Source organism: Lactuca virosa, chromosome 2 (genome assembly GCF_052849685.1).
Source record: "Lactuca virosa cultivar CGN04683 chromosome 2, Lactuca_virosa_CGN04683_v6, whole genome shotgun sequence".
Taxonomy (NCBI): domain Eukaryota; kingdom Viridiplantae; phylum Streptophyta; class Magnoliopsida; order Asterales; family Asteraceae; genus Lactuca; species Lactuca virosa.
Genome location: NC_136427.1, coordinates 261,456,326 through 261,483,857, shown reverse-complemented (window position 1 = coordinate 261,483,857; position 27,532 = coordinate 261,456,326). Strand labels below are relative to the sequence as shown.

The window sequence follows — 27,532 nt, the reverse complement described above, 5'->3', positions numbered from 1 at the left end:
CCAAATATGAGTCAGCGTTCTGCTCTGCTGCCAGAGCGAGACAGATTCTACAGCAGGGCTGTATGGGCTTTTTGGCGTATGTGATGGATACGCGGGTTGTCACAGAGAGGCCGAGTTCTACCGCCGAGGTTCCGATAGTGTGCGAGTTTCCGGATGTTTTCCCCGAGGAGTTGCCGGGTGTGCCTCCCGATAGGCAGGTGGAGTTTCGGATTGACTTGATTCCAAGCGCGGCGCCTATTGCCAAGGCACCTTATCGCCTTGCGCCGCCTGAGATGCATGAGTTATCCTCACAACTCCAGGAGCTGCTGGGGAAAGGGTTCATCAGACCGAGTAGCTCACCATAGGGAGCTCTGATCCTTTTTGTCAAGAAAAATGATGGTTCACACCGGATGTGCATTGATTACCGGGATTTGAACAAGCTGACGGTCAAAAACCGTTATCCACTTCTGAGGATCGACGATTTATTCGATCAGTTGCAGGGGGCATCTTGGTTCTCCAAGATTGATTTGAGGTCTGGATATCATCAGATGAGAGTTTGTGAGGATGATATTCCGAAGACGACCTTTAGGACTCATTATGGGCACTACGAGTTTGTGGTGATGCCTTTCGGGCTCACCAACGTACCGGCGGTGTTTATGGACCTCATGAACCGGGTGTGCAGGCCCATGTTGGATTGATCGGTGATTGTGTTCATCAACGATATTCTTGTGTACTCGAGGTCCAGGGAGCAGCACGAGGAGCATCTTAGAGAGGTTCTTGGAGTTTTGAGGTCGGAGAGGCTATATGCCAAATTCTCCAAGTGTGATTTCTGGTTACGAGAGGTCCAGTTCCTAGGACATCTCGTTAATCAGAATGGGATATTGGTCGACCCAGCCAAGATTGAGGCAGTTATGAGTTGGGAGGTGCCGAGATCTCCATCCGAGATTAGGAGTTTTCTGGGTCTGGCCGGTTACTATCGGAGGTTTATCAGAGTCTTCTCCAAGATCGATGTTCCTCTCACCAGGTTGACCCGAAAGGGTGTTACATTTGCTTGGGGGCCCGAGCAGCAAGCCTCATTTGAGACTCTTTACTAGAGATTGTGTGAAGCCCCGGTGTTAGCCCTTCCCGAGGGAGTGGAGGATTTCGTAGTTTACTGTGATGCCTCTATATCAGGGATGGGAGCGGTGTTGATGCAGAGGGGACACGTGATCGCATATGCATCGAGGCAGTTGAAGCCTCATGAGACGAGGTATCCCAACCACGATTTGGAGTTGGGGGCGGTGGTGTTCGCCCTCAAGATCTGGTGCCACTATCTTTATGGTGTCCGGTATACCATATACACGAACCATAAGAGTCTGAAGTACCTGATGGATCAGCCCAACCTGAATATGAGACAAAGGAGATGGTTGGATGTAGTGAAGGACTACGACTGCAAGATATTATATCACCCAGTCAAGGCTAATGTGGTAGCCGATGCCTTGAGTAACAGAGCCGAGAGCGCTCCGATCCGAGATGTGTGTATGAGGATGACGGTGATGACTCCAGTCTTAGACACCATCCGAGAGGCTCAGGCGGAGGCTGTGAGACCGGAGAACCACAACAGAGAGCGTGTGATTGGGCAGGTTTCCGAGTTTGTGACGGACAGTCGTGGGCTTATAACTTTCCATGGGTGGATTTGGATGCCCTATACAGGCGGAGCTGGTCGTATATTGATGGAGGAGGCGCATAGATCGAGATTTTCGATCCATCCTGGGGCCACTAATATGTATTTGGATCTGAAGAGGGATTACTGGTGGCCTTGTATGAAGAGGGATGTGGCTTGGGTAGTTGAGAGACGCTTGACCTGTCGCCGAGTTAAGGCGGAGCACCAGCGTCCACATGGTCCGTTACAGCCTCTAGAGATTCCCCAGTGGAAGTGGGAATAGATTTCTATGGATTTTATCACTAAGTTACCGAGGACTGCGTGTGGGGTTGACGCGGTATGGGTGATTGTGGACCGGTTGACGAAGAGTGCTCACTTCCTCACTATCAGTGAGAGCTCTTCTGCAGAGAAATTGGCCAAGATCTACATTCGGTAGGTGGTGGCACGGCATGGGGTGCCGACATCGATAGTATCAGATCGAGATGTGCATTTTACTTCCAGGTTCTGGAATAAATTTCATGAGTAATTGGGTACCCGTTTACACTTTAGTACCGCATACCACCCTCAGACAGACGGGCAGAGCGAGAGGATGATTCATACGCTTGAGGACATGCTGCGTGCATATGTTATGGACTTCGGGGGAAGTTGGGACACTTATTTGCCCTTGGCTGAGTTTTCTTACAACAACAGCCATCATTCGAGTATTGGTATGTCTCCCTTTGTGCTTCTATATGGGAGGAGGTGTCGGACTCCCATTTGTTGTGGAGAGGTAGGGCAGTGAGTGATGGGTGGCACGGAGATAGTGCTGAAGACGACCGAGCAGATTCAGCAGGTCAGACAGAGGTTACTGACAGCCCATAGTGACTAGAAGAGTTACGCAGATCGGAGACAATCCGAGCTAGAGTTCCAGGTTGGAGATTTTGTCCTCCTGAAGGTATCCTCATGGAAAGGGGTGATCCGATTCAGGAAACGGGGCAAGCTGGGGTCCCGATACATTGGTCCTTTCAGAGTGATCGCCAGAGTAGGTAGGGTAGCCTACCGGTTAGATCTACCAGAAGAGTTGAGCCAGATTCATAACACCTTCCACGTGTCTCCGTTGAGCAAGTGTGTAGCCGACGAGATGGAAGTGGTACCATTAGAGGACATTCAGGTGGATGCGAGCCTGAATTATATTGAGAGACCGATTGTGATTTTGGATCGGAAGGTGAAGGTTCTGAGGAACAAGGAGGTGCCCCTGGTTCAGGTTCAGTGGCAACATCGGAAGGGGTCCGAGTGCACTTGGGAGCCGGAGTCCGATATGCGCGAGCAGTATCCAGAGTTATTTTCAGAGCCTGACTTCGAGGGCGAAGTCTGATTTCTAGAGGGGGAGAATTGTAACATCCCAAGACCAAGTATATCTTATAAGCCCTTGTTCTTTTGGTAAATTTTCGAGTTTAGCCCTTATTGAGAAAAGGTGGTAAGTGAGTACGCGGGGTGTATGCGAGTGTACGCTCAGCGTACTCATCTGCATGTTTTTATGCGGAAGCCACCTAGTACGCTGGGCGTACCAGAGGGTACACTGGGCGTACTAGGCCCATAGTGAAAACCCTAATTTGGGGTGTGTCCCTATATAAAGGATATGATGGCCTCATTCCTGGCCACCATCTTCAGAAAAACAACCCTCTAAAACCCCAATCCTCGTTCTTGAGCTTGTGTGTGTCCATTTGAGAGCCTTTAAGTGACTTTGTGTGTTCTTGGAGTGAAGAAGGAGCTTTGGGAGAAGAAGGAGTGAGAGTCCAGGCCTTGGATCTGAGAATATCTGAGTTGGGAGTTTCATCTAGAGGTATAAAGCTCCAATCTTTCTCACTCTTTTGATTTGTGCATCATAGTAGTTTATTTTAGGGTTTTGTCCCAAAAGTTGGAGACTTTATGAGATAATTGAGCTCCAGAGACTATAATCAACCCATTTGAATGTATTTAGTGGTGTAGTGTCAAAAAAATCAAGACTTGGACGTTGGAATCAAGCCATGCATGGGATATGAGCATTTTGAGATAAGAGAGTGAAAGTTTTGTGTGTTTGTGACCTTATCAGCCATGTAAAGGCTTAAAGTCATTGACTTTATGGAATAAGGGCTATTAGGGAGTTTAGATATGTGATATGAGCCAAGGTCTTAACTGATTAAGACCAAATGAGTACAAAGAGTGAAACTGGGACGTACGCTCAGCGTAATCCCAGTACGCGTCGCGTAGGGGTCGAGCATCCCCGATGCCTTCATGGCAACAGAGTACGCCCATCGTAGAGAGCTGGTACGCGTAGCGTATGCTCTGCTTTTGAGTTTTGGTTGACTTTTAGGGTTTGGTCAGTTTGTGGACTATTAAGGCCATGGAGGGGTAAAATGGTCTTTTACCCTTCTGTGAGTCTGTAGAAGGGTTAGTCTAGCTTCATTGAGAGCCGTTATTAATTAGGGATAATTGCCGTATGTGTTAGGCGGAGGCTAGATCGGTGATTTAAGTTCGAGATTATCCGATTTCTTGCGAGGTGAGTCTTCTCACTATACTTACCCTGAGTGGTATCTTTGTGTGACTGAGGTGCCTTATGTGCTTACTTATGTATTGTGATATCCTGCATTATGTCTTTGTGATTTATGCTGAGTATTATTACTATGAGCTTATCGAGTTGTGGGACCGGAGGGTCGTATTAAGCTTGCCTCGAGTGGCTAATGTGATGTGTATGGTATTTTGGGGAACTCACTAAGCTTCGTGCTTACCGTGTTATGTGTTATGTGTTTCAAGTACTTCTCAGGATCACGGGAAGGCGCCGGCTTGATTGTACACACACCCGAGTAGGAGATATGTTTTTGGAGGATCCTGGATTTGTGTTATAAACAGTTTTGAGACATGTGTTTTGATAGCTTGATGTTGTGGAATTTTGTGATTTTGAAATGAAATATTTGGGTTTTTAAATGAGAATTTGGTTTGAAATTTTATGGTGTTACACCTGTTGTGCCATGATGGCGCAAGTTGGACCATCTTGGTCCTTCATGAGCCAAGTATGCTATGAAGTCCTCTATGATGCTCAAGATCGTTCAAGGATGCTTAGAATTTGGTATTTCTCAAGGATTAAACCATGTTGTGCCACTATGATGGATGTTGGGCCTTGTTCATGATGCGCCACTTGTACATCATGATGCTCCATTATGGCATAAGGTTCTCTATCATGTGTGTTGCTGATGCTCATGCATTGTATGACATGGAAGAATGTTCCAGAAGATGGTGCATGGTGGATTGTGATTGGTTGACACCTTTCATGGGCCTATGGGCCAATAGGCTTGGCCCATTAGGGTTTTAGGTCTGATCCCTCAAGTATAAATAGGGACGATTGTTAGGTCATTTTGTATCTTGAATTCTAGAGTGATAGGCGAATCTTTATGTAATTGTACTTGTAACCTCTGTTTGAGAGCTCTGAAATAAAAGAATACTCCCCTCCTGCCCATGGACATAGGTCACCTTGACCGAACCTCTTAAATATTGTGTCTTGTGTGCTTATAATTTTCCTAGTTATCCGCTTTACTTCCCAACAAGTGGTATCAGAACTGCAGTTTTTATTCATATGATTGAAGATGTCTACTCAAAAGTTTGACTTGGAGAAATTCAATGGTTCAAATGACTTCACATTGTGGAAGGTGAAGATGAAGGCTCTTCTAGTTCAACAAAGATGTGCAGCGGTATTGGAAGGAAAAGCTCAACTGCCTAAACACATGGCAGATGAAAAGAAGGTGGACATTCTCACAAATCCACATAGTGCCATTCTATTGATCTTGAGAGATGAAGAACTGAGGGAGGTCGTTGATCAAACAACTACTTTTGGGATCTGGGATAAACTTTATGAAAAGTACCAGAACAAATCGCAGACGAACAGGTTGTATCAGAAGAAAAGGTTGTACACTCTCAGAATGTCTGAAAGTACCCAAGTGAAAGATCATCTGGATAACTTCAATCGCATCATCTTGGATCTACTAGGTGTTGATGTGAAGATTGAAGATAAAGATCGGGTGCTCATTCTTTTATGTTCTCTTCCTAACTCATATGATAATTTCGTTGATACCATGCTCTATGGTAGGACAACGATCACTATGAATGATATGAAGGTCTCTCTGATGTCCAAGGAACTGAAAAGAAAAGTTTTAGTTGGAGAGGAGGTTTCTAGTTCCGATCTGTTTACAGGGAGAGGAAGGACAGAGGAGAGGAAAAGCGGGAAACAGAGGGAGATCACTTTCTAAGTCGAAGTCTAAAGGTTCATATAATGCCAAGTGTTATAATTGTAAGGAGAAAGGACACTTCAAGCGAAATTGTCCACAACTGAAGAATGGGAAGTCCAAGAGTGAATCAAGCAGCAATAACAATGCTGTTGTGGTTCAAGAAAGTTATGATGAAGGGGACGATGGTGATGTAATGACTGTATGTACATCAAGTTCTGCTGATGCTTGGGTCTTGGATTCTGGAGAATCCTATCACATGACGTATAATCGTGACTAGTTCAACTCCTTCAACGAGTGGGATGGCACAGTCAATAGGGGTGATGATTGGGTGAGCAGTATTAAAGGTAGTGGCACGATGCAGATCAAGATGCACGGTCAGGAAGTTAGATTGTTGGTACATTCCAGAACTTCAGAAAAATTTATTTTCTCTTGGCACATTGGCTAAGAATGGGAGGAGGTACGCTGGTGAAGGTGACTGTGTGAAAGTGACCAATGGTTCTCTTGTTATAATGAAAGGGAAGAGAAATCATGGAGGGATATATATCCTATAAGGGAGTACGGTTATGGGAACGGTGACTATCTCCCAATCCTTGAATGAATGTGATGATAAGACGGATTTGTGGCATCGTAGGTTGGGGAAATGAGTGAGAAGTTCATGTCAATTCTAAGTAAACAAGGACTGCTTGGTGAAGAGGCTACTGTAAAGATAAAGTTTTGTGAAGCTTGTGTTAAGGGAATGCATCGCAAAGTGAAGTTCGGTACCGGTCAACACAGATGCAAGGAAATCCTAAAGTATGTTCACTCAGATATGTGGGGTCCTGCACCAGTGAAGTCTCAAGGAGGATGCTCATACTTTATGATATTCATTGATGATTATTCAAGGAAGGTTTAGTTGTACTTTTCTGAGGACCAAATATGAGGTGTTTGGGAAGGTCAAGGAGTGGAAGACCATGGTTAAGAAACTGACTGCAAAACAGTTCAAGAATCTGAGGACGGACAATGGGTTGGATTTCTACAATGCTCTATTTGATAATTTCTGCAAGGGAGAAGGTATAGTGAGGCACCGCACTATACGAAACACACCACAACAAAATGGAGTGGTAGAACATATGAACCAAACTCTCATGCAACGTTCAAGGTGAATGCAAATATTTGCTAACTTATCCAAGCAATTCTGGGATGAAGTAGTTAACACTGCTTGCTATCTGGTGAACAGATCACCATCAACTGCAATAGACATGAAGACTCCTCAAGAGGTATGGTCCGGGAAACCCTCTAACTATTTTGGTTTACGTATATTCGGATGTCTCGCATATGCTCATGTGAATGATGGTAAACTTGAGCCAAGGGCAATGAAGTGCCTATTTCTAGGATATGCGACAAGAGTAAAAGGTTATCGACTGTGGTGTAGAGGATAAGGAAGAACTCCTAAATTTATCATGAGCAGAGATGTAACCTTTGATGAATCTTCCATGGGTAAACATGGAAGAGGTGATACAAGTCAAGAAGGGAACAAAGATCAGGGTGCTAGCTAGAAGGTGGAGTTTACAACTCAAACTCCATACATAGTTGTGATAAGTGACAAAGATTAAGGCGTCAGTAAACAACATGGACAAGATGAAACCCAAGAGCAACCCAAGGGATCTTCGTCCAGTGATGTTGATGCCGGGAAGGATAATGGATCTGAATCTATAGCAAAGAGAAGATCAAGGAGGGTCATTCGACAACCTGGTAGATATGTTGGATGTATGAACTTAGGTGAACTTGACTCCATTGCTTTTTCTTTAGCAACTGGAGAAGACATTGACACTGAGGAGCCTCAATCGTCTAAAGAGGTTGTAGCGAGTAAAGAAGCAAATTAATGGTTGATGGCCATGAATGAAGAAATGAAATCTTTAGAGAAGAATGAAACATGGGATCTTTTACCATTACCAAAGCGAGCAAAGCCAGTGGGATGCAAATAGATCTTTAAGAAGAAGGAAAGGATACCAGAAGTTGAACCGGCTAGGTTCAAGGCGAGGTTGGTGGCGAAAGGTTTTTCTAAAAAAAAAAGGAATTGATTATCACGAGGTGTTCTCACCGGTCATGAAGCAAAAGACAATTCGAGTTCTTTTCGCCATGGTGAGTGGATTTGATCTGGAGCTGGAACAGCTTGAAGTGAAAACTATATTTCTTCATGGGAACTTACAAGAGAAAAATTATATGACCCGGCCAGAAGGGTTTCTTGATTATAAGAAGGATCATATATGTTTGCTGAAGAAATCCCTATATAGTTTGAAGCAGTCTCCAAGAAAATGGTACAAGAGATTTGATTCATTCATGGTATCGAATGGCTACACTCGGAACTAGTTTGACAATTGTGTTTACTCAAAGGAATTGTCACTATATTCCTACATATATATGTTGCTATATGTTGATGATATGCTAATCGCAACCAAGGACATGGATGAAATAAATGAATTGAAGGCGACCCCGAAGAATGTGTTCGAAATGAAGGATTTGGGAGCAGCATAGAAGATACTTGGAATGGAGATACAAAGGAATAGAAAAGCAGGGTGGTTGTGTATTTCTCAACAGAAGTACATTGAGAATGTTCTGCAGTCCTTCAATTATGATCAGTCCAAGCCAGTTGGAACTCCTTTGGCGGCTCACTTTAAACTTGATCCAAATACTGTTGGGTTATGAGCATTCTAACACTCCTAAGTGTACATGCAACCCTAAATACCTTGGATCTATGTTTTCTCTATTATACATACAATTATGAACATCCAAGGTATTATCCTAATCTAGCATACAAAATAATAAATATAACAAGATAGAATACATACCTCTTTGATGTAGAATGTCTTCATGAAGCTTGAGTGCCTAGTGCCCCAAGTGTGACACCTCAAATGGTTCACACAACACCAAATACACTTGGAATAACTTGAGAGAAACTTGAACACCCCTTGAAATCGTCTAGCCCTCACACTCACACAATAGTGCACGATTTCTTGAGCCATGGGATTCTTTTATATGGTGGCTATTAGGGTTACACCATGTAACTCATAACTTTACCCATTCCTTATGCTCCATGGATTTTAACCTCCATGGAGTATCCATGGGTCACCCCATGGACTTAGTCCAACATAAGGAATCTTGGATCACAAGCCCACATATATAAGAATGAATGATTTACACAATCAACCCATATATTTAATTAGTCTCCTTTTGATCACTTAATTAATTCCAAATTAATTCTTGATCAATACTAATTAAATAACCTTATTAATATATTAGAACTTATAATATATTAACCAACCTTAAGTGTTATTTCTCTCATTATAGTCTATCCAAATGCATGATGCCATGCAACCCAAATGGACCATGCCGGGTCGGGTCAAGTCTTACCAATTATAGTTATGGACTTAGACATTAATCCAACAGTCTCCCACTTAGATAAGTCTAAAACTATTATTGCGTATGACTTCAGGAACCGATCAGCAATCGTAGCTCTCAAAAGCTTCTGTCGAACTCTGACCTTGTCGATGAACTCTGACCTTTGTCAATGACTTGTCCATTAGATAAGGGATCATATATTCCTCCATTCTAGATATCATATGGACTGAGACATGGATTATCAATCATTCTCTCTGTCCATTTGTTGTTTCCCGATTTCCGATTCATGATGACTGACTGATTGAACAAATCAAATCAGTCCTGGCTTGGCCAAGCACTCACATGTATCATCTTTAAATCATCGAGGGGCCCACAGATATCGCTTTTATCCCGAAGGTAAAAGGAATGGATAAACTTCGACTCATATGGCTTGTTCTACTACTTGTTGAATCATACACAAAGGCACGTTTTATAACATCGAGTTACCAATGCGTTTTCGTGCAATCAATGTATAACCAACTCATAGTAACAACTCATATCTCTAGGTTTGAAGAATATAAGATATTATCGTCTCATGATCACTCGTGATAAAATCCATGAAGTGATTCAAATGAGCGCGGGTTGAATCCAATACTCAGAACTTATGAGCACTCATGAGTGTTGTAGCACCACTTTGTCCACCAACTTGGACCTCTACAAACCAACCCATGACAGTCTTGATTCATATCTACTTCCAACATATGACCGACTGTGGATGGTTTGAATAACTTAATCATTCAGGAAGAGCGACTTAGTTATTCTGGAAGTCAAAACATGCAAAGTGAAACACAAGAATAAATGAATCAAATATGGTATCAAACCCTATGAATATAAATAAACACTTTTATTTATCACCATACTGATTACTCATTATTCATTGTTTCGGTTTTATCAACTTTATACTTGAATTTAAAACAATAGTTGTCCCATGCTCCAAGCATGTACACTATGTTTTCTAAACACTAGTCATGCCATACACCAAGTATGCATACTATGTTTGTCTATGATCTTTACTTTGTAAAATAGATCAATTGAACATCACTCCAATGATCCTCTTTTCACAGTCCCAAATCCTTACTGCAAATGCAAGAATTCCAAATTCATGCCATTTACTGAAATCTGTTAGATTCTAAACTTATATGCATTGATCCTCTTAATGATTATGCACGAAGTCAGAAAGACTTGACAACAATCATTACAGAGCATTCCAAAGGAGATCAGCTCCTTGGAAACATCCTTCTTTCATTAAGTTTCCTAATCTTACACAGATTGAATAATTTCTAACTTTGAAACATTTCCATATTCCATTTTGACTATCACTTCTGAACAAGAGTTGCCTCCTTACAGATTATGTCAATATGGTCCTTCCAGAATTAACATTATACTTCCAACTGTCCTTAAGCAACCAATCTTTGGTAAACCTTAGATTGTCCTCGACAATTGCTTAATCATTTTAGTCATATCCAATTCTAGACCTTTTCCCTTCATAATGCCTCAGGCATTTGGAAAATTTTAGAAATGATGAATATAGCACATGTAATTGATCCTATATCCGAAGCATATGGGACACGATTCATGATGTCTCACATAAAGACTAAACCAGTCTTTTGCTATAATATTTCCATTTCAATTTGCCAAGTTCTCAAAATTCAGATTATGAAAAGGGATGTCGTAATCATAATCGAATTTTAGAACGCAAATAATGGACCCATATATAGAATTTCCTTATGTTGAGCCATTCCAACATGAAATTCATATATATATCCTTGATTAAATACGATTAAAATCTCAATCTAAGCTTTTAGAATTGAAATGAAGTATAATTTCCTCTCCCTTAATTATAGCAAAACAACTTTTTCAACCCCTGCAACCTCACGAATTGAAACTTTTGTTTTCTATAATTAACATTGCTAACTTGCAACCTTTGTCATAATTATCATGCTCCCACTAACATGATGATTATTAGCATAACACTTATGCTCCCACTAGCTTTGACATGTACTCAGAAATCAGCTGACTTTCTTACCAAAGTTCAGATTTCTGATACTAGATTGTTTTGATAAAACTTTATCAAAATCATACACCTCTCTTAGATAGCTCACATGTGTGTCTAAACAATTTTAGAACTATGAAAAGGGATGCCGTAATCATAGTCTCAATTGTTTAGACCTTTGCCACTTCTCACAAGTCCATGTTAGTGTGCCGGTAAACCACACACGCTCCACTAACGACTTTGAGAATGCAAATATCACAATTGCTATCTAGCTAAAATCTACTTAGTGAAAGTGTTTCCTCACCATCATTTTCATGAATCGGAGAGAAACCTTATGACACTTAGATTTAATAGTGTATGTGTTCTTATCCATGTGGATTTGTCAAAACCATAATCACAAGACAAGGTTAGTGACAAATCCAAACTCATATTGATTAACCTTGTGCAATCTTAAATTCTTGCCATTTGGCAGCTCAGGTGCCTGCCATTGCTTCCAAGTAGTTGTGCAACCAATTGAGAACTCTCAGAACTCCTATGCAAAGCCAACTTGAATAGGCACAAAAATTTCAACACGATAGGTTATAAACCTCAAGTCGTGTGCTAGTGAAGGACTTTAGGTTTTATTCTTGATTAAGTCTTGAAACTTTCAAGAGCTTTAAGACTCCCACTGTCCTCTTGACATATAAGACTCCCTTGTCCAATATTCAAGAGATAGTGCGGATTCTTTATCAAGACTAACACTTTACACAATTGGCCTAAGTTGGTCTCTGTTTTATCCAAAACATCACAACTTACCAATTTCAAATGTACAAGAGTAGATAACCTTTTACTCTTACATTTGACTAGTGTTAACAAACCCTCTTTAAGATATGTCACTCAAGTTACAATCTTGGAGTATGACTCTAAGAATTGTTTTGGAACGAAGTATGACTCATCTTTTTGATTTAACCATTTCAACAATTCATGACTCCTCTTCTTAGTCATAAGAATGCACTAAGATGACTTTAGAGGACCAATTGTGATATGGTATCTTAATCATTAAGATGATCATAAACATGATACTAAAGTACTCTCCCATCTTTTCAGATTTGAGAAACTTTTATCTTTCTGCCATTCTTTGATTCTTCTTATTCGTTCTGTCTCACATTGAAACTTCTCCAATGCTACATACTTATACTTAAACTTATAAGTATAACCATATTTACTGAACTTAAGTAAATCATGATGAATAGTCTTCTTGATCTTTTGTGGTGGACTTGACCAGTGCACAAGAATGTGTACTCGATCCCTTAGTCCTTTCCTTATTCACATAAGGAATTAGTCTTAATTTTCCAAGCTGAAAGTTCTCATTCATCATACTATACAACTTGCATGATTCCAAGTTTCGGTCCAATTGAACCTTGGGTGATGAGAATCTTTCCTTATTTGGTAATATTAGACACTACCACAACCGAAAGAATCAAATCCATTTTTCCAATATTGCTATCAATGGAATCTTATAAGCAACAACTTTTCACAAATGCCATTGTAAGGATACTTAAAATAAATAAAATCAAAACCTTTTTCTTTTATTTTAAAACTTTGCGGAAAAACTTATCCTTACAATCCATATGAAAACCTTGTTGTTATCTATTCCTAAGCAATATAAATATCATAACTCTTAAGTAATAGCCCAAAATTCTGATCACCGAACCATGCGATTGAAATCCATCTTCGCGATCAGAATCAACATGTACTTAATAGAGTTTGACAATGGACTTTACCTGAAGTAGAGCCAAACTTATTGACTTTAACATCCTTAGGTAAATTTGGCAGCTTCGTAACCAATGCCCCTTCCTTTGGCAATAGTTACCTATGGACCCTTGATAATGGGACTATCTCAGACTTCGCCTCTCTCTTTACCATTGGGTCAACCGAGTTGACTATGGCCGATCCCTTTCCATTGGGAAGAGAGAGCTTTACTGAATATCCAATGTCATCATTGTCAATGTCCATAGCGTTTTAGGAAGTTGATCTTAGCAAATAGATAAGATCATTAAGGGTCTTGTCTTAGTCTGTTTCATAGGATTCCCAAAAGAACTCACTATATGACTTAGAAAGTAGTTGAGCCACCAACTTTCTCAAGACTTTGACACCCAACTCTCCCGGCTTGTCAATATGTGACTACATCTCCAAGATGTGATCACACCTAGACCTTGCCTTACCAATAGGGCTTGAGTGACCTTAAACTTTTTAGGAACTTGTGGGTTAGGGAGAATAATTGGAGGAGGTGAAAGAAGTATGATATCCATGGGACATCATCTTCATTTAGGAAAGCTTGTTTCAAGAGATTTGGGAAGATCATAAATGTCTAGACCAGACATCTTTTTGGGAGATATTCAAGATAGTTGATTTAAAGTCCTTAATATGACACCCAATATGAAATATTAAGGCTAGGACCCAACAACCTATTTTATAACTTAGAAGAGGGATGTCGTAATCCAAGCTATAAAATATTTGAAGGTAGGTGAATGACGATTCACCAATTTCCACCATGAAAAACGAAATAATTTATTAGGTTTTAATTGGATTTGAAAGTCCTAGATCTTTGAGATTCATTGAACTGTTCAAAGGCATGTTTCAATCTCGAGTGTGCCCTTCAGGTTTTGTGACTGGGATGCCGAGGATCACAAAACAAGGTGTGAACAACCATGCAAATATACTTGGTACCCTTAATATTTACCCCTTAATCAGTGTGCCGGTTAACCACACACGCTCCACCGATACTATGATAAATATTAAGTTACCCTTTGCCTACCTTGTTAAGTCCAGGTTAGTGTGCCGGTTAACCACACACGCTCCACTAACGACTTAAGCAAAGTGCAAAGTGTAATTTCATGGGTTAGCACCAAATTCACATTTTCCTAAGTAACTAAGATTGGGTATTAATAAGAGTTTAGTTACTTAGTATTTATCATTAATACTTTTAATGAAAGGAGAATTATAGCCCTTGTCCTACCCGTTCGGCTAACGACCCTCCACCAGTCAAGGAAGCGGTGGGTGAGAGTGGACACCCATTAAACTGCCATTTTATAGGCAGTAACCTTATACCCCCCTTATAGACCGGCTTCGTGAATGAGGCCTACTAACGGTAAGACTGACTTTACTCTTATACATATATATAAATATTATTAACTTATAATATTATAAAGTATAAGGGTTGAATTTTAACTTTTAAAATTCTAAGGGCTAACTTGGAATTAAAGTATTCATAAGTGAAAACTTTTCAAATTCCAAAACTTGAGGGCAAGTTTTGAAACTATTCAAACTAATTAATTCCATAACTTATGAGTTTAAAGTAGTTTTAATTAAAAAAAACTCTTCAAGTTCCATAACTTGAGGACAAGTTATGGAAGACTTTAAACTAATTAATAAAAAAAATAACTTTTTTTTTATTGTAACTTATGGAACTAATTAAGGTTACACTTTTTTTTTTAATTTAATGAAGAGACTCTTGAACCTCCATAACTTGAGGACAAGTTATGGAGTCATAAAACCATTTAATTAGAACTACACTCTTCATTTTGTAACCTTTGCCAACTTTTATGAGTTTTATGATTCTTAAATGTGACTTTTCATATAACTTGAGGACAAGTTACAAAAACACACTTTGGAATCAACTCTTAGATTAAAATGGATTGAAAACAACTATTTCACACAACTTTTCTATTAATCTAAGAACCTCATAAGAACAAGATAATTCAAATCATCAATCTTCAAGAAATTAGCATGAACATACAAACTAATACAAATCTTGAAATTATGACAATTTTCTTAGAAATTGGATTAGCATGAACATTACCACATCAAAAACAAGTTTATAAGTCCAAAAACATCTTAGGGTAATGTTCCTAGTCCAATTCCAGCCAAAACAATCGAATACATGCATCCAACTCGATTTTTCAGCTGCTTTTGCAAGTATAACAAGAAAACAAGCCTAGGCTCTGATACCACTGTTGGGTTATGAGCATTCTAACACTCCTAAGTGTACATGCAACCCTAAATACCTTGGATCTATGTTTTCTCTATTATACATACAATTATGAACATCCAAGGTATTATCCTAATCTAGCATACAAAATAATAAATATAACAAGATAGAATACATACCTCTTTGATGTAGAATGTCTTCATGAAGCTTGAGTGCCTAGTGCCCCAAGTGTGACACCTCAAATGGTTCACACAACACCAAATACACTTGGAATAACTTGAGAGAAACTTGAACACTCCTTGAAATCGTCTAGCCCTCACACTCACACATTAGTGCACGATTTCTTGAGCCATGGGATTCTTTTATATGGTGGCTATTAGGGTTACACCATGTAACTCATAACTTTACCCATTCCTTATGCTCCATGGATTTTAACCTCCATGGAGTATTTATGGGTCACCCCATGGACTTAGTCCAATATAAGGAATCTTGGATCACAAGCCCACATATATAAGAATGAATGATTTACACAATCAACCCATATATTTAATTAGTCTCCTTTTGATCACTTAATTAATTCCAAATTAATTCTTGATCAATACTAATTAAATAACCTTATTAATATATTAGAACTTATAATATATTAACCAACCTTAAGTGTTATTTCTCTCATTATAGTCTATCCAAATGCATGATGCCATGCAACCCAAATGGACCATGCCGGGTCGGGTCAAGTCTTACCAATTATAGTTATGGACTTAGACATTAATCCAACAAATACTATACCCACTACTAATGAAGAAAGGAAGTACATGAGTAGGATTCCATACTCAATTGTTGTTGGAAGTCTCATGTATGCTATGGTCTGTACCATACCTGATTTGGCTCATGCAGTTAGTGTAGTGCAGGTTTATGAGTAATCCATGGAAGACTCATTGGGAAGCTGTAAAATGGATCTTGCGATACTTGAAGGGAACGACAGATGTTTGCTTGGTGTATGGAGTAAATATGAAGAGTGACTTGGTGGGATATGTTAACTTTGATTATGGTGGTGACTTGTTGAAGCGTAGTTCACGGACGTGCTACATATTCACTTTATTCGGATGTGCCATCTGTTGGAAGTCAAAGTTACAAGATACCGTTGCTTTTTCTACAACTGAATCTGAGTACATGTCCATGATGGAAGGAATAAAAGAGGAGATATGGTTGCAAGGGATTATTCAGAGTCTTGGTCTAAAAGTGGAGAAGTCCGTCTTGTATTGTGACAGTCAAAGTACTTTGAGTCTTGCTAAGAACCCTGTGTATCTCGAGAAGAAAAATCACATTGATGTCAGGCTGAATTTCATTCGGGATATTCTGGAAGGAGACAAGTTTTCAATACTGAAGATTGATACCAAGGTCAACCCAGGAGATATGTTGAAAAATTCGTTGCCCACAAGGAAAGTTCAAGCTTTTCTTAGATTTGGTAGATGTTCACAGGAGGTAGGTCCCTTCGGGGACGAATGACAAGAAGGGAGAGGAATTTCTTGTTCGAGGTGGAGTTCATAGGATGCTCAAGTCAAGGTGGAGATTGTTAAATGTGACTTAAGCATGTGGATCATGTTCATGGAGCATTTGGATCATGTTCATGGAACATTTGGAGCACTTGGAACTCAATGGAGCACTTGGGGTTCATGGAGCATGTGACAAAGGAACGACTCATCTGAGAAAGGAATGGATTGCCTGACAAAGGAACGGATGAAGTGCCAAAGGAACGGATCAAGTGCCAAAGGAACGGATCATACAGAAGGGGGTTTGGAGCACCTGGAAGAGGTTTGGAGAACTTGGGAGTGATATGGAGCAACAATGGAACCTTGTTGCATCATATGTTAAAGGGATGGGCCAAGAAGGATGCTCTTCCTCCATGGAATCTCTTCTTACTCCATGATACTCTCTCTTTCGCGATGAACCTCTTGCTCCAAGGGGTACTTCTCTTGTGCCATGAGGATTTCTCTTGCGCCATGCATGGCCTTGTTTTGTCATGCATGTTCCTGTTGCGCCATGGTGGTATTATTGCTCCAATGTTGAGGTTCTTGCGCCACACTTGAAGTCTCTTGCGCCATCCATATTCCTGTTGTGCCATGATGGTGCAAGTTGGACCATCTTGGTCCTTCATGAGCCAAGTATGCTATGAAGTCCTCTATGATGCTCAAGATCGTTCAAGGATGCTCAGAAGTTGGTATCGCTCAAGGATTACACCATGTTGTGCCACCATGATGGATGTTGGGCCTTGTTCATGAAGCGCCACTTGTACATCATGATGCTCCATTGTGGCACAAAGTGTTCCATCATGTGTGTTGCTGATGCTCATGGGTTGTATGACATGGAAGAATGTTTCAGAAGATGTTGCATGGCGGATTGTGATTGGTTGACACCTCTCATGGGACTATGGGCCAATGGGCTTGGCCCATTAGGGTTTTAGTTCTGACCCCTAAAGTATAAATAGGGACGCATGCTAGGTCATTTTGTATATTGAGTTCTAGAGTGATAGGCGAATCGCTGTGTAATTGTACATGTAACCTTTATTTGAGAGCTCTAAAATTAAATAATACTCCCCTCCTGCCCGTGGACATAGGTCACCTTGACCGAACCACGTAAATAATGTGTCTTGTATGCTTATAGTTTTGCTAGTTATCTGCTTTACTTCCCAACAAGTGGTATCAGAGTTACGGTTTGTATTCCTGTGATTGAATATGTCTACTTACAAGTTTCATTTGGAGAAATTCAATGGTTTAAATGACTTCACATTGTGGAAGGTGAAGATGAAGGCTCTTCTGGTTCAACAAAGATATGCAACGGTATTGGAAGGAGAAGCTCAACTGCCTAAACACATGGCAGATGAAAAGAAGGTGGACATTCTCACAAACGCACACAATGCCATTCTATTGAGTTTGACAGATGAAGTATCGAGGGAGGTGGTTGATCAAACAACTACTTCTGAGCTTTGGGATAAACTTTATGACAAGTACCAGAACAACTCGCAGATGAACAAGTTGTATCAGATGCAAAGTTTGTACTCTCTCAGAATGTCTGAAAGTACCCAAGTGAAAGATCATTTGGATAACTTTAATCGCATCATCCCAGATCTACAAGGTGTTGATGTGAAGATTGAAGATGAAGATCTGGTGCTCATTCTCTTATGTTCTCTTCCTAACTCATATGAGAAAATTTTTGATACCATGCTCTATGGTAGGACAACGATCACTATGAATGATGTGAAGGTCTCTCTGATGGCCAAGGAACTGAAAAAGAAAAGTTTTAGTTGGAGAGGAGGTTTCCATTTTTGGTATGTTTACAGGGAGAGGAAGGACAGAAGAGAGAAAAAGGGGGAAACAGAGGGAGATCACGTTATAAGTCAAAGTCTAAAGGTTCATATAATGCCTAGTTTTATAATTGTAAGGTGTAACACCCCGTTCTTGGTATGCATTTAAAACATTATTTTTCTTCTTATTTTAGAAGCTACTTGACGAGTCAGTGGCCCTAACTCGTCGAGTAGCAGCGGGTTAGCACGTGGAGTTGGCGTGGTGACTCGACGAGTCCATATTCCGGACTCGGCGAGTCCGCCAGTCTTGATGCATTGTTGAGCCTATTTAAACACCATTATAGCCCCAAACCAGTCCCAAACCAGCCTCCTTCACCTCTCAGAGACTTATTCTCGAAACCCTAGCCTCCTTGAAGTGTGTGTGAGTTATCTTTGCCCTTGTGAAGGAATCTTGGTGTATTGTTGAGCAAGAAGAAGAAGGAGAAGGTAGAAGAACTCAAGGAAGAAGAAGTAGATCCAGATTATACTCCTCTTTGGCCATCCTTTCTGGTAATAAAGCTTTCATCTTGGTTATTGTATTGCTAGATCTAGTTTGTCCCCAAATTGATGGTTTTGAGCTCAAAAACCCCAAATCCCTAGTGATGAAGCTTTGTAATCAAGCCATATCTCGGATCCAGCCTCTCTTGAGTTCCAGGAGCTCAAGAAGGCCACCTTTTGGCAGCCATGGCATTGTTCTAGACAAGTAACCCCCATAATAGCCAAATTTGAGTGTTATTGCTTCATTTCATCATAGATACACGTAAAGTTAGCAACTTTACGTGTTCAGATTGTCCCAGAAACCCAGACCTATGAATTGGATACACTAAAACTGATTAGAATCGACTGAATAGAAACTGCATGCAAAGGACTCGGCGAGTCGTTCTTCTGACTCGGCGAGTCAGGTCGCGAGTCTTAGATTCCATGTTCAGTAGTAGCGAGTCTGTTTAGTGAGTGGAGTAAAGTCTCAGTGAGTTAAGACATGGATCTGAGTGTAGAGGGACTCGGCGAGTCTACGCCTTGACTCGGCGAGTCCAAGAAAATCTTCTTCCCACAAGAACAGACTCGACGAGTTGTTCATACAACTCGGCGAGTCATAGACTGGACTTCATTCCGATGCAGTTCCGGACTTCGGTCCGATGTAGTGGGCAAGGCCCTAGTTAGTTCCGGACTTCGGTCCGATGCAGTGGGCAAGGCCCTAGTTAGTTCCGGACTTCGGTCCGATGCAGTGGGCAAGGCCCTAGTAGTTCCGGACTTCGATCCGATGTAGTGGGCAAGGCCCTAGTCAGTTTCTGACTTCGGTCCGATGCAGTGGGTGAGGCCCAGTATGTACTTTATATGTTATTGTATGGTATGTGGTAATTTGGGGGAGCTCACTAAGCTTCATGCTTACAGTTTCAGTTTTGGTTTCAGGTACTTCAGCTAGAAAAGGGAAGGGCTCGGGATGATGGCATGGCACACACCACAGCTTTAGCCTGGGATTTAGACTCTGATATTTTGATATGATCTTGACACTAGTTTCGATTTGATAAATTTATTATGACATTTTGAGATACACGATTCATGGTTTTATCTTTTAATATTTGATATTATGGTTTAGTAAAGTTTTCAAACAAAAACTTTTGGGTTGTATTTTTGGGATGTTACATAAGGAGAAGGGACACTTCAAGCGAAATTGTCTACAACTGAAGAATGGGAAGTCCAAGAGTGAATCAAGCAGCAATAACATTGCTGTTGTGGTTCAGGAAAGTTTTTATGAAGGGGACGATGGTGATGTACTGACTGTATATACATCAAGTTCTGCTAATGCTTGCGTCTTGGATTCTGAAGAAACCTATCACATGATGTATAATCGTGACTGGTTCAACTCCTTCAAAGAGTGGGATGGCACAGTCAAGATGGGTGATGATTGGGTGAGCAGTATTAAAGGTAGTAGCACGATGCAGATCAAGATGCACGATGCACGATGAGGAAGTTAGATTGTTGGTAAATTCCAGAACTTCAGAAGAATTTATTTTCTCTTGGCACATTGGCTAAGAATGAGAGGAGGTATGCTGGTGAAGGTAACTGGGTGAAAGTGACCGATGGTTCTCTTGTTATAATGAAAAGGAAGATGAATCGCGGAGGGATCTATATCCTAGAAGGCAGTACGGTTATGGGAACGGTGGCTATTTCCCAATCCTTGAATGAATGTGATGATAAGACGGATTTGTGGCATCGTAGGTGGGGAACGTGATTGAGAAGGGCATGTCAGTTCTAAGTAAACAAGGACTAGGTAGTTTGGGATGCTTAGTTCATTGTTTAGATTGGATTTAGAAGTAGAAAATAAGAAGATAAGATATTGATCCTTTTGGTGATCATTTCGATAATGAGATTCATTAAGCTCTTAATAGGCTAAGACATGTTCTAAGGGACTTGACATGTTGAATGAATAGACCTTGAGCAAAGAAGATGGATCAAGATGCATCAGTTGAAGAATGAAGCCAATGGTAGTTAGTCCTCACTAACTAACAAGGTGAGTTATATCACTCTCTCACACTAGATTTTGTACATACGATATAATATATATTAATATGTATGTATATATGAATATACGTTTTAAAACATGTATTCAAGCATGTATGCATATAGTTGGTATGTATGAGGTATACGTGTAGAAACATGTATCAGAGCATGTACGTATAACTAGAGTATATATGTATGTATGACTAGATGAAAATGGTATTATGATTAAGACTTGAAAGATGTAGATGAGAAAATAATAGGATTATATGTATGAAAATGTGTGTACGGGTAGATGAGAAGAGTATTTTTCAAATACCCAAGCGATGGTAAAGAGAGATCACATATGATTATATGCATTATAATCATATAATAATGTATGTACTATAAATTAAATGTCATTTAGTGAACTAAAAAAAGTGCCACAAAAAACCAAAAAAGTGTCACTAAAAGCACCATGGGGAATCATCGGCACAAAAAAAGTTCCACTAAAAACACTGCCACTAAAGGCCTATAGTGGCACTTCTCAATTGTGTCGTTGCATCCTTGTGGGGTTTTAGTGGAACTTTTTTGTTATGCCACTATAACAGTTATGAGTTTTAGTGGCATTTCATTTATGTCACTAATATAGATGCTAATATAAATAGTTTTTTCATGCTTTTAGTGGCACATATTTTTCACCAAAGAAACTATTTAAAATATTTGGTCTGATGTTTTTTATAATTTAAATATGGTATAATCAAATAGAAAAAGCAATTAAGATACGAAATGGAAAATACAACATCATTATTTAAATTCAAAACTAACTTGTTTAACAACAATATTTGAAACACAAAAATCTTCAAAAAAGATTAATAAGTCTAGATGTAGTTTTAATAACCTTCAAAACATAAACCTATCAAACTAAATACTTTGAAAAGAAACACAAAACTTGGTTGATCTCGAACTTTTCATAATTTCTTCTATTTCTCTATCGAACTTGCGAACAATTGCCTATAATATAACCATAATACAACACATAAATCATGTAATAATATCACTAATTAACATGACATATAAAAATAAGTGTGAATCGTTTGGATATTTATGCTTAAAGTAATTACCATTGTTATGATGACTTTCAGATAATGATCTTCGATTTCCTAAAGGAGAGTTATTAGGAACCATAGAAGAGGTATCAGGAACCTGAAAGAAATGCATATTAAGCTTGTCACTAATATATAGTGTAATACTAAAAGAATTGTTAATTTTCATGTATTTACCTCTAAGTTCAAATTGTTAAGCACTCCAGATAAGTTTATATTTGGAATATGGTTATTAACGAGGTTTACAAGAATACTCAATGCATTTTGTGTATGAGCTAATTCGTCCTTTTGTTGTTGAACAGTTTCTGGATCATTAGAACATGAAGCACCTTGGTCTTTTACAGCTGACATCCTTCATACACATCGAATTTACCCTTGTTTCTCTGGACCCTTAATTTTAAAGTAGTCATCATTTGAATAATCTTGTTCAGTCCCTTATATGTTTTTTGACTCACTTGAAACGGCTTGTGAGGAAGACTACAAAACAAAACAAAATATAATATTACAAGGGCCATTATTGTAACAGATTAATAATATAAGGAACATTTCTGTAAAGTTTTGAAACAGATTGCTGTCACAGGAACCATTTATGTAATAGGTTTCTTATAATGCCCATAATAGCATTATACTTTAACAACCCAAAAAAATAATAGCATTATATTTTAAAAAAGTGTCACGTAGCAAAATAAGCCCATAATGGCATTGTACTTTAAAAAAATTTCAGGTACTATGAGAAAGTACCTTCTTTAGATCCTTGTTCAGAGCATGGTTGAATACTAGTACTCATATCATTTTGTTAAGATCATGGTTGATCGCTAGTTTGATCTTCACCTTGAGAAATTTGTTGGTCCTCAACATGGTTATCAATAGATGTGATACATAGTCTTTTACGCCTTGCCATATTATGAGTTACAAAAAAAGTGAATTTATTGAGTTCTTTTAAAGAGATCAATCGACACAAAGTTAAAATAGAAACTCGGCAGAAATTTTTGAAAAAACTAACAAATGGGATTAAAGAATCATAGAAAGATATAGAAAAACTCATGACACAAAAGGAAAATTTATTGAATCCTTTTAAAGAGATTGAAGAAAAAGCATTCAAGGTTCAAGATGATTATAAGAAGACTAAAGAGGCCAGTTTTTCTTAATTCTTATTATTTATTTATTTATTTATGTTTTGGTGTACATTTTCCAATTTTTATTTCCTGCTCTTCAATCGTGTTCATGATCTTAATTTGGTATATATTTTAAAGAAAATTCAATATCCAAGTTAAAACTTATAATGATTCATACGAATTTTATAAAGGGTTTTTCAGTTTGACCTAAAAAGTAAAAGTATCTAATTTGAAATTAACAATCGACAGACATACCAGAAGAGGGTTTAATGACTTAGGAAACTTAAGAAGCTTCACATTCAAAGAACTCCAATACGCAACCGATAATTTTAGCTCAAAACATTCTTGGGGATCGAGGATTTGGTAACATTTACAAGTGAAAGTTAGGAGATGTGACAATGGTGGATGTGAAGCGGTTGAAAGACATCAATGACCGTACAAAAATATAATTCTCTAATTTTTCGTCAATTGCTTTTGAATCGAACCCTAAAAAGAACAATCGACCCCTAATATCTGTGGCTCCAGTTACTATTGAATGGAAGGAACAATTGTAGGAGAAACGATGAAGGAGTAAGAAGAGGGGTGAGTGAATACCTGATTGTTCCTCTTCAACGATGGAAGAAGGAACGAGAAACACAGCGACAACGACGATGGTAGGCGAGGACGACGCATAAGAAGGAAGAGGCAATGGAGGTGTCTTGCGGAGCAGCGAAGCGAAGTGTTTACAATGATGGAGTTAGAACCATAGAGCCAAATATTTTGATTTCTAGGATTGTTTCCCTTTTTTGCCCTAAGTTATTTTTGGACGAAATTGTAAGGAGGGAATCTCAAAAATGAAAACCAAAATGAAAAATAGTTGGTGGGAAATGTACGAGGGAAATAAAAAGTAATTAGTGGTATAAAAAAATTGGTTAAATTGAAATAAAATATATAGTGGCATTTAAAATTATTATGCCACTAATAAATATGACTTTTAGTGGCATAAAGTATTATGTGCTACTAAATCCATTAACTTTTATAGTGGCATTTAGAATATGCCACTAAAAGCATAATATAGTGGCACAAAACAAATATACCACTAAAAATTGTGCCACTAAATGTCATTTAGTTTGTAGTGATGTATGTATATGTAGATATTGATGGTATTGTGAAGAATACCTAAGAAATGTTAAAAGGAGATAGAGATTAACTACTTAATGAGTTAAGTACTAGATGAGTAGAAAATATCTATCGACGAGATACAAAGATAGAATGTCCATGGAATATGTGTAGAGAAAGATTATTAGAAGAGTATAAAGATGATTCCTTTGAGAATTAGGTAGAGGTTCCTTAGGAAACGAAGAGTATGATTCCTATGGGAATAAGAGTATGGTCCCTTTGGGGATATAGATAGATTATTCCTGTGAGAATGAGATTGTATATGATTAGAGAATGTAGAGGAAGGGTTCCATGAGTGGAACAATGATAAAGAGTTATTTAAGAACATAGAGATAATCCGTGAGAAATTAAGAGTAAGGAATCCGCGAGAATGCAAGAGAAGAAAATGATTAAGGATCTACGAGGGATCATAAGAGAGGGGAGTAATTCTGAATGAGTGTACCCGGTAATGTTAGTGGAATGTAGTTTCCCTTAGAAATAGACGAGATTCTAGTATGAGATTAGACCGTTGGGTCTAGTTGAGAATAAAATGTTGAGGCATAAGGAGATGAGAACAGAAAGATGAAGAGTAAACAGAGTAAGAGATAAACGTGCTATGAGTAAGAGATGTGTGAAGACCAGAGTAAGAATATAAGAAGAGCATGCATAGAGTGTGAGAAGAATAAAATGAGTATGAGATGAGATAGGAGTCAGGGTCAAGAAAAGAGATGTAGAAAGAAGATTATGAGGGAGATAAAGAATGAGAAGATAGAGTATGTATAGAGTATGAGATGAGCCTGAGAAAATGCTAAGAAAGTGAATGAGGGAAGAGAGAATGGTAGAAAAGAAGAGTAGAAGATAAATTAAGAGATGAGAAGAGAAATATGTAGAATAGAGCAGCGTCTAACAAAAGATGATAGAATGTAGGGTATGTGAAGATAGAGAAAGATTAAAACAAGAGTACGATAACATGAAACAGATTAGAATACAACTCACCAGACCTGTGGTCTAATGTAGTAGATGTCTTTCATGTTTTCTAGGTTCTGGTAGCAATCGTGGTACGTGAGAAGATGGGAGCACAAGGAGTTAGAATAGAACAATAATTTTTATTTAATAGTATTTTCCCTTGTTGTTTTAATTTGTATTTATGTATTATTGTAAACCCGGATATTGCATGGGGTGTAAATTGGTTTGAGTTAATAGAATTTCGTATTTTTGTAGATAACTCTGACAATTCCCAAGATAGTTAGATGAGAAAATTTTGGGTCATTACATACTAGATGTAACATCCAAAAATTTTGGATATTTGAAAAATAAGAAGAAAGAAGGAAAAGAATATGATAAATTATAGATTTTAGAAAAAGGGTAAAATAGGCATTTTATATGACCAACATGGGTAATAATAATAAACATGTTTTTTATATAGACTACTATGAAATATTATATGTTTACAATTATGTTTAAGCAAAGAATGATAACCATGGAAGAGTATGTTCTAATAATAGCTTAAAATGGGACAAAATATGTAAGATGGTTCCAAACATGTACTATATGTTTTACTATGATAAAAGAAATATGTTAGACCAAGTTTCAATAGCTACTAGAAGTAAAATGATGCTAAAAGTTTGGTATTTGGACTTGAAATCAAAGAAATAGCAAAGTAGGTTGTTAAGTTGGCAAGAAATGGCAAAGTAGGTTGGTATTGTAGTAACTAAAAAATTATGTAATAAGTATAAAGTTTGCCAATTATAGCTTAAGAAGGTAGTGAAAAAGTTGTGTGCCTTATGTTTGTGAACCAAAGGGTATTTGGTCCGAATACATGTTTTTTAGCCCACAATTTGAAAAAATGGAGTAATTTAATTTGAGTTTGTGTGGAAAATCAATGAAACTTTCACCAATATGTAAATCTACAGACTTGTCCCCAATGTGATTTTTTTTAGTGGTTAACTCATACAATTTTATTTATATGTAAATATACATTTTTGTTCTAAGTGAGACTTAAATCTGAACACCTAGAGTACATTTTCAAAACGGAAAGTGATTTGTACACAACACCTTTCTTTATACATAAATTTATGTTTTAGAAATTTATATGTACAATCCTATAAAATATAAATTATTATGTATAAAGAAAAATGTAGTAATAGGAATGAGTTCCATTCCAAAATGTCCTTTAGTATAAGATTGTCAGGATAAAAAGACAAGGAAAATGAAAAAAAAAAAAGTTAGTTTAGCAATGGGGTCCAAAGTTATTTTGCATGAAACAATTTTGCAGTGCCCAATCAAAACCTACTGACAAACCTATTTTGCAAGAAACAGTTTTGTAGGTTTTGTAGGTCCACGGTTCGGTGAAATATGGTGTTATTTTGACGAAAATGTAAAGTTATGAAACAACCCTTGTTGTGTTGGTACCCACTTCCAGTATAGAATCAAAAGAATGTGGGATGTTGCTGAAAGGCAAATCAGCCCACCAAACCCGCAGAAGAGCGCCTACCTGCCTAACAATCACAGAACATATGTACTTCGTCCTCATTGAACGAGTTGCACATCGGGCACATGTTAGACGAGATATGCACACCTCTATGGATTAGGTTAGTTCTAGTTGGAAGTCTTCTGAGTCTCGAAACGCCAAATGAAGATATTAATCTTTGTTGGAACGACTTTGGACCATAACTTTGTTGAATTAGCGGAATTCAACATCTTAGAGTCAATTGCTTTCCTAAGAGAGGACACCGTGAAGTTTCCTCCCTACATAGTGGGTGATTGTGTAAAATAAAGAGTTTAGGTCTATGCTAAAAGGTGCAATGTCGAGGAAAACGTGACTGATTATGCCCCATACTGACCACCTATTAGCCATCGATCAACGATCTGACCCCAGACCCCTGTTGTCCCCATAAAAACACCTGAATGTTTTAAAGAATTGTACATGTACATGGACGATAGATTAGAGAAAGTAACTTTGTAACCTTGTTTAGATTTTAAAAGTGCTATCATTCTACACTATGTCAACAAGGTAATTCCAGGGGATCAATTCACTTCACCAACTCATTGAAGGATATTACCAATCATATAAAGAACATCTAAAACAGATAATTTAAATTTGTAATTTTAGCTATT

The 27,532-nt window shown here is 38.5% G+C and overlaps 1 long non-coding RNA gene across 1 annotated transcript; it reads right to left on the bottom strand.

The window, feature by feature from the left end:
• Positions 1-21,879: 21,879 nt before the first annotated feature.
• LOC145156965 (uncharacterized) lies at positions 21,880-23,991 on the bottom strand. Its single transcript, XR_013737011.1, has 5 exons — positions 23,873-23,991; positions 22,905-23,056; positions 22,341-22,640; positions 22,182-22,263; positions 21,880-22,071 (listed from the first exon to the last, which is right to left on the bottom strand). It is a non-coding gene; the product is annotated as an uncharacterized LOC145156965 (long non-coding RNA).
• Between the last annotated feature and the right edge of the window lie 3,541 nt (positions 23,992-27,532).